Source organism: Trichosurus vulpecula, chromosome 1, assembly GCF_011100635.1.
Source record: "Trichosurus vulpecula isolate mTriVul1 chromosome 1, mTriVul1.pri, whole genome shotgun sequence".
NCBI classification, from domain to species: Eukaryota; Metazoa; Chordata; class Mammalia; order Diprotodontia; family Phalangeridae; genus Trichosurus; species Trichosurus vulpecula.
Window position 1 is genome coordinate 193,601,247 of NC_050573.1, and position 14,531 is coordinate 193,615,777.

The window sequence follows — 14,531 nt, forward strand, 5'->3', positions numbered from 1 at the left end:
GCCCCTGGTAGCAGGGATTCTTTTGTGTTAACTTTCTCCTTGAGAACTTGAAAGGTCTGTCAGTCTATAAGCAGTGGCAGTATCATCTACCACAGAGGTTGTAGCTGCAGTAGCAGCAAGAACACTCAAGAGAGCCCTGAAAAGTAGAGAAAGTGACCCCCAAAATGGCGACAATGCTGGAGGAGTTATGGAATGATAGGCACATCTGTACTGTGAAACGGTACAAAAGGCAGGTAGGGGGAGGAGTGGATAGAGCGCCAAAGCTGAGACCTGACCCCAGGCAAATGACTTAACCTGTTGCTTCAGTTTTCTTACCTGTAAAACTAAAACAATAATAGTACCTATCTCCCACGGTGGTTGTAAGAATCAAATGAGGTAATTTTAAAGTACTTAGTGCAGTGCCTAGTACATAGAAAGCACTATATAAGTATTGGGTATTATTACTACCATTTGGGAAAGCAATTTGGAAAATAAAGCAATTAAAAATACCCATTCCCTTTGAACCAAGGACTCCATTAAGCCCAGTATAAGCCCAAACTGAAATGCCTGGGTAAAGGGCAAGGAGTGATACAAGTCACCAGGCCCTGGTTCCTCTGCCAAGAAAACCCTCTAGAGGAGTGGTGGGAAATCTGCGGTCTTTGGGCCACATGTAGCCTTCTAGGTCCTTAAGTACAGCCTTTTGACTAAATCAAAATTTTACAGAACAAAACCTTCAAGGACCTAGAAGGCCACATGTGTCCTGAAGGCCACAGGTTCCCCACCCCTGCTCTAGACTCTATGCTAAACACTCACAAAAAGACAAGACTGGATTTTTGATTTAATTGGAGCAGAGAACTCTCAGAAGAGGAATTTCTCCTACTGATGCAGGTTAGCACCTTTCTCTGCAACTTCTAATCTTAGGGGGTTGCTTAAAGCACTGAGAGGTTAAGTGATTTGCCTAGGGTCCCACAGACCACATTTATGTATCAAAGACATCATGTGGACCCACGTCTTCCTGGCTCAAAGCAAGCTTTCTATCCTTTCAGCAGGCAGCCTCTCATATACAGTAAGAACTTAATAGTTGGTGTTGATTGAATTATCACCTAGTACATTTCGACAATGTCAGGTAGGGAAATGAATCAAATGATAATTGTTCTTTCTATGAAAGATGCTTTAGAAAAAATGAAAGTTCTCCTTGAGAATTGTTTTTTAAAAATTATGTTTGGTATCCTACCTTATGATGCATATTCCCAAATCTCTATCTTCAGCTCTGCTGAAATATGGCATGGCATTTCTTTATCCTGAATATTTCCATACGAATATCCCATCATTTGTTTTATCTTCTACTACCTTCTTAGGGAAGGGATTACGTTCTACATTTTCTCATACCTATGTAAACCCTCAGAGGGCTGTCCTATCCCCTAGCAACTAAAAGAGAGAAAGAGATAGAAAGAGGCAGAGAGACAGGGAGACAGAGAGAGACAGGGACAGAGAGAGAGATGGATAAATAAGAGACATATAGAAAGTACCTAACTAGAAAGATTAGTAGAAAGGAGATAAGTACAAAGATGGCTCCAAAGGAAAATTATCAACAATTTTGAATTTTCGAAGCTCCGTTGGCTCTTTGTGTATTTCTACCATCCTTTACACATTCTTGGAGAAGGAAGTGGCAACCCATTCCAGTATCTTTGCCAAGAAAACCCCAAATGGGGTCTTCCAATGAAGAATTGGACATGACTAAAAATGATCAAACACACATACACATACACACACACACACTATATATATATATATATATATATATATATATATATATATATATATATATATATATATATATATATATATTCCGTCAAATATTATACCAACCACATACTGAACATATCCAAAACTAAACTCTTCTCCAAAAAGGCCAGCTCTTACTGTTGACTTCCCTATGTCTGCCATTGTACCACCATAATTCCAGTCACTCAGGTTTGAAACCTCAGATTCCTCCCTCTTCTTCAACACCAGCATCCGATTTACCACTAATCCTGGCCTTTCTACCTTTGAATCTCTCTCCAATTCACCTCGTTCCATTCCCACTGCCATCACCCTAGTTGTTACCTCACCGGGACTCCTAAAGTAGCCTCTGAACTGGTTTTTCTCCCTCCACTTTCCCCAACTCCAATTCACACTGTATGCTGCAGTCATATTAATCTTCCGGTGGCACAGACCTAATCATGTCACCCCCTTCACAAAGGCCTTCTGTAGTGCCTCATTACCTTTCTCAAAAAGGGTAAAACTCCTTTATTATTATATAGTTCTTATCATCTCTGGTATACTACAAACCTCCCAGGAGGTCATGTCGCATTGTCTTTTTCTTTTTTAAATCCTCAACAGCATCATAACACAATAGCTTCCATATGATAGGTGTTCCATAAATATTTTTAAAACTGAAATGAACAGCAGATACAACTCTGAATATATCCTTATTTTAATACATCAAGAATATGTAATTTTGTCAATATAAATTCTCTCTCCATCAATAAAATTAAACACCTTCTTTTCCTTAATGGACTGTCTTTAAAAGTGGCTTAAAAATCCATCACTCCATGTTTAGTATAATAAGCCTCTCTAAACTTAGGATAGCCAGGTCCTCTGGCAATGGTCCATGGCCAGACCTGGTATATATCATAAACCTCAGAAACAATCAACAACTCCTCTCCATGACTTGATAAACAAAATGTTAAACTGTCCCTTCAGTCACAGCTTAGATATACTGTTAGTTATTACGTTTCATTAAAGATTAAGCTTCTCGAAGAAGCTAGATTTGATCCACTATTTGTCTCTTATCAAAAAACATTTGAGGAAAAGGCTACAAAAGACTGTTGGGCCACATTTGATTCCAAAAGTCACTTTCTAAGGCAATGAAGCATAAGTGAAAGTATAATATCTCAATGTGAATCCTACTTTACAGCTAACACTCAAACCCAAAAGTGGGTCATTGTCACATACCAAGCTTACCAGGTCAGAGCAATGAGAATTGTTTGTTGTTAACCAATGAACCTCTTAAATTGAGAAAATGTGTGCATTCCCTAAGGGAAGAACTTGGGTCAGAAGAACCTAACCCCCCACCACATGAACCAGGGGGGTCAAAGCACATGATGGAGACAAAAAAAAAGAATGTTTAAGGTTCAAGGAGCAACAACAAAAAAAAAACCTCTCAAGTTTTTTTTAAAAACCTCAAAAAAGTATTTATTATTATAACTCCAGCACATAAATGACATTGAGATCTCTACTTACAGGAGACTGCAGACACACACTTGGCAGTCATTTTAAATTTTAAGTAATAAAGATCACAAATTTAAATAAAGAGACTAAAATATTATTAAGGAAAAAGGTGCAAAATATTCATTTAAAACCTTGTTTCAGTACAGACAGTTTAGAATGCTTTGTGTGTCACATTATTAGTAAATAGCTGGTAATAAGCAAAAAAAACCCACAACCCTACCTGTTCTCTTTTAGTTCCCCTTTCCTATTATTTCATAATCTGTTGCATGTGTTTTAGGGATATGTTTCACTAGCATCTTAAAAATTGGGTGGCACAGTGAAAAGCGCTCTGTGGATTTTAAGTCCCACCACGTCCCTCCAAAAACCTATAAAAAATGGCTCTGAACAAATTCTAGAACTGCAGAACCCACAAAATAGCAGAGGGAAGCAGGGATCCAGCTCAGGACAGCCTGAATGGTCGCTGGATGAGGTCTATCGCGCACGGAGTGGAGGGGAGCGGAGCTCAGCGTGGGAGGCAGCAGGACCAGCCAGACCAGGAGCCGGGCAGAACAGGCCCTAGCACCCTGAATCAGTGAGCTGTAGCAGTTACCAGACTTCTCAACCCACAAACACCAAAGACAACAGAGAAAGTTAGTGGGAAAAGCCGCAGGAGACAGAGTTGGGGGGGGGGGGAGCAGGGGAGATGCAGCTACAGAACTACAGTTGCAGTTACTTCCAGCCCCAGGCCCATGTGATGGGAGGAATTAAGTGGTGGATCAGAGCAGGAGTGAAGAGCCTGCTGAAGATTTGCGGCAGGTCGGGGTTGGTGGTTCTTGAGGAAGGAGGAGTGCTGGGGTGGCAGAGCTGACTATATAGAAATAGCTCTGAAATCAATGGCGCATCCCCTCAAGCTTGGAACAAAGTACTCTTTGCTCTACAAGCAGTCATACCCCAACAAAAAACTCAAGGGTCAAGTAAGTTGGCTGGGAACATGGCCAGGCAGCAAAAATGCACCCACATTCAGTCTCAGACTTTGCAATCTTTCTTTGGTGACAAAGAAGACCAAAACATACCACCTGAAGAAGTCAACAAAGTGCAAGAGCCTACACCAAAAGCCTCCAAGAAAAACATGAACTGGTCTCAGGCCATGGAAGAGCTCAAAAAGGAGTTGGAAAAGCAAGTTAGAGAAGTAGAGGAAAATTGGGACAAGAAATTAGAATGATGCAAGAAAACCATGAAAAACAAGTCAATGACTTGCTAAAGGAGACCCAAAAAAATACTGAAAAAAATATTGAAGAAAACAACACTTTAAAAAATAGACTAACTCAAATGGCAAAAGAACTCCAAAAAGCCAATGAGGAGAAGAATGCCTTGAAAGGCAGAATTAGCCAAATGGAAAAGGAGGTCCAAAAGACCACTGAAGAAAATACTACCTTGAAAATTAGATTGAAGCAAGTGGAAGCTAGTGACTTGATGAGAAATCAAGGATTTTAAGTCAGAAAACCTGGGTTCAACTCTCAGCCTTGCTACTCATTATCTGTGTGACCACTTCAGACAAGCTCCTGAATCTCTCAGGACCCATTTCCTTTATAAAATAGTCAGTCTGGATGACCTCAGAGATCCTTTCTGCTCCAAACCTATTATATTATGCTTCAAAAATTCCATTAGCATCCACAAAGAATCTTGGAAGAGGAGGGAGGGTCCAGAATCAAATTCAGTGAAGCAATATAGGGTGGCTACTAACTTCATGGGCAGCTTGGTGGCCCAGAGTCAGGGAGACTCATCTTCCTGAACTCAAATCTAGACTCCGACATTTGCTAGCTGTGTGACCCTGGGCAAATCACTTAACCCTGTTTCCTTCGGTACCCTCATCTATAACAACAACAACTAACCTCATAACCAGAAAGTCAACTGAAATTCAACTCATTTCTATTCAAAACATACTTATTATATACTAGTACTCTCTATTTCAAACACTGTGGATTTATTCCAGAGAGACTCACACAGACACAAGAAACAAACCCCCAAGGCAGCCTTTCAACTGGATTTAGAACAGCAGGGAACTGGGTTTGAATCCTGTAAACCATTCTGGTCCAGATGGGTCTAAATGAAGTGTCAGAGCTAGTGAAACACACCCCAAATACATCCCTGCATTTCCAGTTTCAAAGAATTGTTGTCTTCCAGTTTTTTCAGTCATGTCCAACTCTTCGTGACCCCCTTGTAGGTTTTCTTGGCATAGATACTGGAGCGGTTCCTATTTCCTTCTCCAGCTCATTTTACAGATAAGGAAACTAAGGCAAACAGGGTTAAGTGACTTGCCTGGGGTCACATGCTAGGTCTGAGGCCAGATCTGAACTCAAGAAGATGAGTCTTCCTGACTCCAGGCCCAGCACTCAGTCCACTGTGCCACCTACCTGCCCCAAAAGATTTCAAAAAGTTGCTATCATTTTTAAATCTTGCTTCCTTATGCCTCTTTTTTTCATCCCCAACCTACCAGTTAAGTTATTCTACATACTACAGTCTTGGAAATTAAATTATTCCATTAACACTATCATGTGTATCAATAAAATGCATACAGGAAAATCCTACCACCACTTAAATGTGACCCCTTGCTCTTAAAGACTACTCCAGTTAAATGCAATTACTAGTGGTTTTGATCAAGCTGGAATGATTTTGATATGGTCCAGGCAACAAACTGTTTGTGTTGTTCAACTAAGATAAGTTTGGAGAGGCTTGCTGCCAATAGGTTGGCCACTAGGTAATGAATTCCTCGGTTATGGCGATCACCATAATTGATTTGGTACTCCTAGTGCCAGAAATTTCAACATGGAAAAATTCAATTACAGAGGAATGAAGTGCTTCAGACTAGTCAAAGGGCAGTAGGTGGATCCCTGCTGGCTCGGTCAATATCCTCAGCTGGCCCTTGCAACTTCTTCTGGAGGAATGGCGTTTGGCCATCTTCCTTACATAATGATGACTATACTCGCTGTTGAAGGGAATACAAGCTCCTCTGCTTTCAAATGCATTTCGAGGAAATCCTAGTTGAGAACTTAAGCTAGTACGGCAACTGCCATACAGAGCCTGACTTGGCAAAATCCATAATTCTAGAGGTGTTCTAGGGATCTATAAAGGTATTTCACACATGGGTTTAAATTTTTCATTGTTTCCCTGAAATTACTCAGTGTTGGGATTTTTATAATTTAAATTTCAATGAGGACATTATTTCTGAATTAAGCTTTTCCTCCTCCAAAATACAAAATTTCCTCTTTACCTGGAAGATTATTTTTACACCCAAGTACAGTCCAAGAAAGTACCTATGTTTTTTGTTGTTTTTCAGTCATTTCAGTCATGTCTGACTCTTCATGACCCCATCTGGAGTTTTCTTGGCAAAGATACTTAAGTAATTTGCCATTTCCTTCTCCCACTCGTTTTACAGTTTAGGAACTGAGGCAAATAGGGTTAAGTGACTTGCCCAGGATCACCCAGCTACTAAGTGTCTGAGGCCAGATTTGAACTCAGAAAGATGAATCTTCCTGACTTGAAGTCTAGAACTCTATCCACTGTCCACTTAGCTGCCCCTCTATAATATACTGCCTGTAGGCTAAAAATGGATTGCATTTGTTTTATCTAAATAAGAAAGAGCACAGGAAAGAGAAATTTTATCACAAACTCTATTCCCAACTTGTCAAAATAATAATTCTGTGATTTTATTATACTTTTGTAAGCTATTCTAAAATGGCAGTTTTTATAACAAAATAATTAAAATAGATCTTGCCTGGAATCATCATAATTATTCTAATTTGATAGGATACAGTATGGCACAGTAGGAAAAGCCCCGGGGCAGAATCCAGAGAAAACTGTGTTCAAGTCTTTCCTTTGACACGTGCCTATGTAACAATGGGCAACTCATTTAACCTGAGTTTCAGTTTCTTTCTCTTTTGAGGATCAAATAAGCAAATCACCCCACAAACTTTAAAGTATTATATACTTCTCAGCTATTGTGATGATGATGATTTCAGACCTCTTCCCTAACCTAGATTACAAACTGATATAAACTTGTCTTTAATGTTATTTATCAGGTATTTCTCAGTATCAAGGTTTTTAAGTTTTTATACTGGGATAACCTGAATGAAATTCCTTCCTCTTTTCAATAGGAGCATTTATGAATCAAGATGGGAGGGGGGATTGATACTCTGGTAAGCCCTACAAACTTCACTTGGGGCAAACAACAATAAAGAGACCCCCTAGTTACACTCCCCAAGATACACCACAAGACCATTTCCAGTTGTCCTGGTGAATATCAGGCCACTGGACCCAGATTTCTCTGGAGGAGAAAGTGAGGCTAGTGCCCTTACACAGCCCTCCCTCACTCAAATCAAAGTCAACTACAAGCCACCTCATCACTTCCCTGATGTCATGGTCCTCTTTGAGAATGAAGGACAAACACAACAACAACAACAACCACAAGACCACTACAAGGGAGGCTGTTACCCCTCCCTCAGGAATTATCCCATTCGATAGCTTCCTATTTGAACTAGTTATTCTTAATAGTGAGGAGCTAAGCTCACTTGACATGCAAGAAACCTGATTGGGAGTATGGAGGTAAAGAGAGGTTGATTATAGTGAACAAAAAGATACTTTGGGGTAAGGAGCTCACAAAAAAAAGACTGAAAGAGTTTCAAGGCTACAAGTTTGGCCTTTAAAAAAGGTAAATTGCTCCCCCAAAATCACCTCCAAACACCTCAAAGTGTCCTGTTCAAATAAGAAGAGAATTTAGAGTTATAAAATACTCCCTGATTTTATAGAGAAAGAAACTAAGACCCTAGAGAAAGCAAGTGACTTGTACTTGCCCTTAGGTCACAGAGAAAGGTATCTGTTCAGCCCTTAGAGAAATGTAGGCTCAACAAGGTGGAGTCAAATGGAGCAAAAATCTCTTGGGCTCGTAGATTGTTAGAACTATAGAAAATCACAGGCTTACAGAGCTAAGCCTGGAAAAGATCTAACATAGAAACCAACTCATTTATCCCCTTTTGAGGAACAAATAGTGACCCAGTATATATCAGACAAAAGACTAGAAACTCATTTTCTGACTCCCCAGGCCAGTGGTCTTTTAGCCAGGTGTATCAGGAGTGCCGAGTTTATAATCTCAAAGAAGATCATAAACATGTCTGAAAGGTTCGGAATCGCCGGATAGAAGAAACTCTCAAAGTAGAAGGCAGAAGAATCAAAACATTTATTTAGGCTCCACAGTAACCAACCCATGAACCAGAAGCCCCATTTTGATATGTTGATCATAATCTTCCAGGCCCAATAAGTACGCCTTGAAAGAGTAACCAGGAGGCTACAGAGAAACATGATTGCGTAAAGCAAAATCATGTTTCCCCCTTTTATGGTAATAAGATTACCCACTGGACTGAAGTCTTTGTTCAGCTTCCTCCCGTAGATCAGCTCTGCTACTGGCAGCTCCTGCCTCAGCTGTGTCTGTTTCTGAAACTGAAGCTGCAACTGTAACTGACGATGTAACTGTCGTAACTGCCTCTGGCTCCAACCGGAAAAGGAAAGAGAGGAAGAATCTTCAAGCTGTCCTCTCCCCTCTTATAGGGTTTCTGACATCATCAAGCTCCGCCCAAATGACCAGGGCCGATTGGTTCCTGAGTTGGCTCCTCCCCCTAGGGTAGACCAGGTTCTGGAGCTAACACCTCCCCTCAGCCAGCCCCATGACTCCCCACACAGGAAGCCGTCTGCCTCCCGGCATGCTCCCCGGGCCTCCTGCCCCGGAAGAGCAAGCCACAGTGTCCAGAGGCTCAATGAGGCAAGCTGAGCCATTCAAAGAAAACAAAAGCCATTATGGCTACACCAGGCTGCTGAAATTTGGCATCTCTTGGTAGCCCTTCCTTATTACAATAATGTGAGGAAATGAAAAGGCAGCTACCATTATCATCTCATCACATCCCTGCAAGTAAGAAAAATGAAGCCCAGAAACACCCATTACTTACTCGGCCATGGTCATATTAGAGAAACTATGGCACAATCAAGCATGAAGAGTACCCAGCCAAGTACAGTACACAGTACAGCAAACTCCAACTTCCAACCAAAACAGGCACTTAGAACTGAAAAAAACTAAAGTCAATGGCTGATAGACAATCACACAGTACAGCAAACTCCAACTTCCAACCAAAACAGGCACTTAGAACTGAAAAAAACTAAAGTCAATGGCTGATAGACAATCAGAGTTCTATATATTGTGAGGACACAGTAGATACTTGTGGATTGATGCTAACAATAAAAATGTTCCCTCTCTGGCTCTAACGTCTCTGCTCTTCCATATATGTCTCTTACTTGCAGTGTTCCTAAAAGAATTCTGTCTCCACTATTTCCTATCTATGTGAACCATGAGAAAATCCCTTCATGTATATAAAATTAGTGGGGTTGGTAAATGCTTCCTAAAGTCTCTTCTCACAATAAATCCTGTGAATTTAAATTTTTATATATTAAAGGAAAAACAATGATATAGATTATCCAAAGAATATTAACATTAAATGAACTGTGTAGTCCTTTCAAATACATTATAGTTCCTTTTTAAGCACTATTTTTTTCTAATTCTGTTTGACTCTTTAACGCTAAAATTAGTTTGTGTTCTTTGAGAACACACTAACAGCAAGATGGGGAGACTTTGAAGCACCCTAGGTGTAGTAAAGAAGTCAGCCTAACATTTAAAGATTAATGCAGATTATCTACAAAAATCCACAGAGATAACTGAGTAGACACTCTATGTGTTATAGCTGAAGAACAAAAAGTTAACAATAGATGCTGCTGCTGACATATTAAGTTCTTAGATAAAAATTCTATTGCCAGCTCTAAACACTTGTTTCAACTAATTTGTCTTACCATCACTGGAATCACTAGAGCCTGTCAGGAAATAAAATGGCTGAATTCTGTGTGTCTAGTCTTCACCACAGAGATCCAAGCTCAGAAAATAATTTTATATACTAACACAGGGCTATCCAACCTTAGGTTTTTATTGAAACAATAGACAATATATTTTGATTTGCCATTTTAGGGAGAGTTCTTCGGTAGCTCAGCTTCATTTACTAAATTTCTATGCTTGTAGGCAGGCTGTATAAATCACACTGCGGGCCCCATGTGGCCCAAAGACTGCATTTTGGACAGTCCTGTACTAACACATAAACAGGATATGAGGTCTTGACCTAAAACACAATTATCCTTCACAAATGAACTTAAATTATTTCTTTTTCTTTATCAAAAATATTGGTTCCCCGCAAAGAGATCATACAAGTGGGAAAAAGACATGTATATACAAAAATATTTATAGCAGCTCTTTTTGTGGTGGCAAAGAATTGGAAATCAAAGGAATGCCCTTCAATTGGGGAATGCCTAAACAAGGTGTGGCATATGAATGTAATGGAATACTGTTGTGCTATATAGAAATGAGGAGCAAACTGACTTCATAATAACCTGGGAAGACTTACATGATTTGATGCTGAGTGACGGGAGCAGAACCAGGATAACATCATACAAGATTACAGACACACGGTATCTGTGATGACTAACTTTGATAGACTTGGCTCTTCTCAGCAATGCAAGGTTCTAAGACAGCTCCAAAAGACTCATGATGAAAAAAAGCTATCCACATTCAGAAAAAGAATTATGGAGTCTGAATACAGATTGAGGCAAACTATTTGCTCTCTTTTTTTCTTTTTTGGCTTTGTTTCTTCTTTCTCATGGTTCATTCCAATGGTTATAATTCTTCTTTACAACTGGACTATTATGTAAATAAGTTTAATGTGAAGGTATATGTAGAACCTATATTGGATTACATGCTGTCTTGGAGGGGGAGGAGGGAGGAGAGAGAGGAGGAGAAAATTTGGAGTTCAAAAACTTGTGGAACTAAGTGTTGTAAAGTAAAAATAAAAAATAAATTTAAAAAAGAAAATATTAGTTCCCTGTTTGATCAGTAACTTGATTTACACTATATAATTTATTATATTTGTTCCTACCAAACATGAATATGTCAAATGTACCTGATAACCCTGACTTTTTAAGAGACAAAGCACACTTTCTTCTGAAAGTCCACTATGTGAATGGAGTATAAATGCCTGCACAACTGAGTGCCTTGCCCAGAGAAAACACTGAGTATATGGGAAGCAACATGGTAGAAGGGAAAGGGTCTGAGGATCTAGACTCAAATTCCACCTCTGATGCTTATTACCTTTGTGATCCGGGGCAAGTCATTCGGTCTTAGTTTCCTCATTTTTTTTCACAATTTGTTTTCAGAAATATTTTATAACCTTAATGACTAAATTTGTTTAACTTTCATTTAAAAGTGAACAACTCATTTCTCTAGGTTAGAAATTGACTCATTATTTGCTCATGTGTTTTACCCTATCTGTAGAATTGCAATGAGAAAAATGAGGGAGTTGGCCTTTGAGGTCCCTTCCAGCTCTGGATCAGGGATCCCAAATGTTATCTGAGGAGCAACCACTGAAAATGAAAGGGTAGCTACCATTATCACCTTATTAAAAGAGATTACTTTTTTCCCAGTAGGAAAGAAGAACTCTTAGGGATTATAAGATAAATGGACTTGGTTATATTGAAATAAAACATTTTGTATGATGAAAAAATAAGTAACCACAGTTAAAAGAGAAGTAACATGAAAAAATGTACAGCAAATATTACAGAAAAACTTGATATCTAAATTATATAAGAACCTGTAAAATTTACAAAGATAACTCTAGGCTATGACAAATTCTCAAAGGTTACAAACAGACCTTTTCAAAAAGGACCACAAAATGTTAATAAGCACTTGTAAAAAAATCTCAGCCTCAATAGCAATCAAAGACATGCAAATTAAGACAGCTTTAAAATACCACCTCACACCTATCAAATTGGCAAAAATGATTAAAAGCAACAAAACTCAGTGCTGGCAAGGTTAAGAAGAAACACTCTCATTCACTGCTAGTAGAACTGCAAAGTGTAGAATCTTCTTGAAGAGCAATGTGGCAGTTAATACACAGTAAAGATTATAAGAATAATCATGACCTTTGACTCAGTGATTCCACTGTTGGAAGTAAACCCTGAATGGGTGACCAAGGACAAAAACAAAGACAAAAATGGCTATATGTCCAAAGATCGTCAGAGTGGTATTATTTGCCATCACACGCAACTGGAAACAGCTTAAAACTTTTAAAATAAAGGAACAAGTAAATAAATTATGGTACATTAATATAATGTTATATTAATATGATATTAATATTATGATGCAATGAAAATTTTAAAATGTAAAAACATTAAGAAATATCGAAAGAGCAGCATACTAAGAACAACCAGAAGATATGAAAAACAAGTATGAATAGACAAAAAATCTGAGAGTGAATGTCCTGTGATGGAAGAACAATGAATCTGCAATCAGAAGTCCTAAGTCTGATTCTAGAACCCCCACTTAATAGCTAAGCAAACTTGGGAAAGCCATGTAAGTAGGCTAGATAGTTTATTAGAAAGAATACTGTCTATGGAATCAGAAGATCAGGGTTAAAATCTCACTTCTACTACTTACACTTTTAGTGACCTACTTTCCTCATCTATAAAATATAGGACATTGGGTTAGAGAGCCTCTGAAGTTCCTTCTATCTTGAGACATAGGATCCTTCTGGGCCGTTTCCTCATATATAAAATGAGAGGGTTGAAAGCAAAGATCTCTAAGTCACTCTCAGTTTGAAATCTATGATCTTATGAATCCTGAAAGAGTCTTAGAAGAGATTACTATGAAATTAATATATTTTATGCTCTGAAATTCACTTAGGTGAATGCAAATAATCACAAAGGAAGTTTAACTTGTTTTATTGATGTTTAATATTAAGTTTATAACAGATCAATTTTTTAAAGAAGAATGATGGAAGGGAAGTTTTCCCTGTCTGTCACCAATACTCAGCATATAATCCTCAGGTCATTAACTCATTTAGAATCCCTGCCTTTTGGCAATGAGTTATCTACAACTGAGGATTATGGGGTGGAACCCCGAATGGGTGTTCACCTTTATGGTGATTAGAGCTCCAGATAATTATAAGCTTGGATTCCTATAAGATCACTTCAAGGGAAATTAAACCATCAACACCTTGGACATCTGAATGTGCAATGTCCCTGAGCTCACAAGTATTTTAGAAGATCTGGTATTACAAGAAGTAGTTCCCACATCATAACTAAGAGTTACATAATTCTGTGCCACATCCAGCACAGCATTAGTGGATAATAAAACAATTCAAGAAGAAAATAAAAAACATGCATGGGGAGAGGAGAGAAGGAGCAAGGATTTTTTTGACAATGGAGTCAATTCTCTTCATCATACATCATGAATATATCATGCTTCCTATACCATCTCTAAAGATGTTGTCACCTTAAATGAGAAAGAACACATTCCTTTCACATCATTCCACAAGAACAACTGTTAGTATTTCAGACATACGGAACATTTTGGAGATTAAGGGAAGAGAGGACAGAGTGTCCACTATTGATCAATAAAGAAGCAGTAAGTACCTACCATGTGTCAGGCATTATTTCAATAAAGTCTGGGCATCAGTCATGAAGTACTGGAAAGACTACACAGAATTTGTTCAGCAGATTTTGAATCCATATCTCACATGATGTAATTTATTACCTCTAAGTTATTGTAGTTCATTTCTTTTGATTTACTGTAACAAGGTTAACACTGCTAGTCTTAATGGCCTAGCTTTTACAAGGAGCTACTTTATTAGAATAGCTTCTAAAACTACCCCCAATCACTATGAGAATATAATGCTAAATGAAAGAATAACTCATTTTCTCAGCAAAAATGTCACAAGGAGACAGAAAATTACAGAATTTCTGCTTTCACTCAAGGGAAAATGTCACACACCCCTTTCTCAGGAGTCTTAGTCTCAAAATGCAGAGTTGTAACAAAAATAATTGAACCCAAACCACATCTCTGTCACTATCTTAATTTCAAACTTCTAAAAAACACTATTCACTTTTGCAAGCCTTGAAAATACAATAGCTTTATAAAAAGGCACTTTCTATAGATGTGGATATTTGAAGAAAGGTTAGGGCAATTAGTGGGTAACTGTCCATAGCTATCCAAAAATGTAACTGAAAGAAAATCTTCCTCGATCATTATTTGGGGGCATGCACACAGTGAATTTATTTAAATGCCTTTATCGCGTACCATCCTTGAGCTTAAAGTAAAAAACCATACCGCATGTCACTTAGTTCAGCAATGTCTCATTCAATATCAGGACCAGCTAATAAAT

General features: G+C 38.5%; 1 protein-coding gene across 3 annotated transcripts in view; it reads right to left on the minus strand.

Annotated features, from left to right (window-relative positions):
* DCDC2 (doublecortin domain containing 2) overlaps nucleotides 1-14,531 on the minus strand; it is a 204,545-nt gene that overhangs the window by 148,125 nt on the left and 41,889 nt on the right. The gene's annotated exons all lie outside the window — the stretch shown is intronic.